This window comes from Bactrocera neohumeralis, unplaced genomic scaffold (assembly GCF_024586455.1).
Source record: "Bactrocera neohumeralis isolate Rockhampton unplaced genomic scaffold, APGP_CSIRO_Bneo_wtdbg2-racon-allhic-juicebox.fasta_v2 ctg7779, whole genome shotgun sequence".
NCBI lineage: Eukaryota > Metazoa > Arthropoda > Insecta > Diptera > Tephritidae > Bactrocera > Bactrocera neohumeralis.
In genome coordinates this window covers 6509-8930 of record NW_026094545.1, presented here as the reverse complement: position 1 = coordinate 8930, position 2422 = coordinate 6509, and the positions used below count along the sequence as shown (strand labels likewise).

Here is a 2422-nt window from a genome sequence, read left to right as displayed (position 1 = left end):
AAGCAAGAAAATCTTTGAAATAAATAGACACATTTATTCTGACACTCTAAATAGCCGGTCGTCTAAAATTGTTTCGTAATTCGGGCGCATGTAATACATTATATTGATAAGTGATAAAATCATGATTTGAATTTCTGAATGCGCACATGCGTATACATAATAAGATTATGATTTGAGCATGTGCAGAGACATAAGATTAATATGATAGAAAATGTACATATATGCATACATACATATGTACATATGTATATATTGTTGTGATAAATTTAATTTCTATTAGCAGGAAATATAATATAAAAATATTTATCAGAATAGTATATTATGTAAAAATCAAAGAAAATTATTAAATATGCAAGTCGAAATTGCCGATAAATATTACTATGCATGCATTCATACAAAATTATACTCATATCATAATTATGTTTACATGCCAATATGGAAATGCCGACGGCAAAACGCAAAAGCATACATATTTGCATACACGAAAGCAAAATTGAAGCATGGAAATATCACAATGCTGTGTTGGGGTATCATAAGGAGCATGCATACATATATTTATGTGTCTTCATATTTTTCTTCAATATTCCTTGATTGCGCATACATGCTATGGCGTCATATGCCGTACATATATTATTTCTCTTCATATTCTCTGTTTGAGTATGTGGAGAACTGTTAAAAATGTTAACATTTCACATCGTGAATTCTGAAGTTGTGAGGTGAATTCCGTACTCCAATCTTATAAATTGTTCGACATCGAACCTGCACCTTCTCTATGTTTTATGTTCTCTGTATGATCGATGTGTTTCAGACACACGCTGAAGTTGATCGTTCCGTCGAAGTAAAACAATGTCTTGGTTTTCTAAATTTTCTCCCACGACGACAATAGCCACTTCGTCAATTGTTGGCGCATTAAAACGTCCAGCATATTGTCCTGCAGGCGACTAATCGGCTTTGATGACACTTTTATGATTATCTGATGACATGCGGTCTAATGCAGTTGTGAATAATGCAACTAATTCATTGTGTTGATGGAAAAATTTTTGAAGTTGTTTCACAATGGATCTTTTCACTGAGTTGTTGTGTGCGCAACGCTGATCGACTTCTCTTGCTGAATCGCCCATAAAATATATTTGCAAAAATTTATAGTCTTCATCAGGCATTGCCAATAAGGAACCTGTTCGATGATATATTTGACCCTGATTCTGCAAGAATATAAATATATATTTAGGTAATTGTATAGCAAATTGTTTGTACCACAATGTGGCTCGCAAAATACTCCCAAAATACTTTATAGATCATTTCAAATTAAAACTAAATCTCAACATTGAACAGTAGCCTTCCATGGCAGTTTTAGGTAGTAGGGTTTACCAAGTTTTGGAACACTTTGTAAATACATCTACACAACACTGGCTCAACATATTTTGCACCAGCTATATGGTTGTAAAACTAAATAAAGTTGTTTACCATTATACTTATGTATATACCTTGAAAGTAGGCATAAAATTGTCTCCAATAACTTTTGTTGCGCCAAATGATGTCATTTGAAAGCAATTATTGTATTGCTGGATATGAGTCAAAAAATGATTAGAATCTGACCAACATAACAACACAAGACACAAGACAACACAGCTGTCCATTTTGCATGTACACAATTTCGTTGTGGCCATACTAATACCTTGCACTTCAATGAAATTTTAATATTTTGTTCAAAGTGAAATTTTTGATGCAAAAAATAAGTAAATAGGTAAATATTTTTGCTTTAAATTATCAATTGTTATTACAAATTATATAATAGAGCTATAATAGAACTATTTTATGCTTTTATTTGTAAAATAACTTCAAGTTTGTTAGAGCTGTGAATAATTTTACATTTTACATATTAGTGGCATCACCACTCTACCTCCTCTTTCTATCTTCCATTCTACTGTCAAACTCTACTGTCGTCCTACTGTCGTTGGCAAATATAGGAGGATATTGAAGTTAGCGAGAACGACAACTGTCGGCCTGCAGTCGTGCAGCTGTCAAAATAACAGTGTCCATAAGAACGTGTGTATTTTAATATTTGACAGATGTAGTTTGCAGTCTGTCGCGCTCTATGTGTTCACCACTTGTAGTTCATTTCTTTGATTTGTTCTTATATTTCTTTGACTTGCCGTATTTCGAATTCTGCGGCCTAAGTTTGTACGTCTGGTTGGTGGCATTGTTAAAAACGAAAATCCAACTGAAAATAAAATGATCTCATATTTTTTCTGTTTAACCATGTATACCAAACTGTAGTATTGGGTAATCAGTAAAAGTTACCAAAAACCGATATAAGGTGAATTTAACTTACCGTGATTAATAAACACTTATTAGCAAACAAAAAACTTCTTAGTCATTAAAACAAAACAAACTTTATCAAAAACCTAATAAAATTTACATG

At 32.3% G+C, this 2422-nt stretch overlaps 1 long non-coding RNA gene across 1 annotated transcript; it reads right to left on the bottom strand.

The window, feature by feature from the left end:
• Positions 1-591: 591 nt before the first annotated feature.
• On the bottom strand, positions 592-1616 carry LOC126767550 (uncharacterized). Its single transcript, XR_007669119.1, has 2 exons — positions 1473-1616; positions 592-1202 (listed from the first exon to the last, which is right to left on the bottom strand). It is a non-coding gene; the product is annotated as an uncharacterized LOC126767550 (long non-coding RNA).
• Positions 1617-2422: the final 806 nt, after the last annotated feature.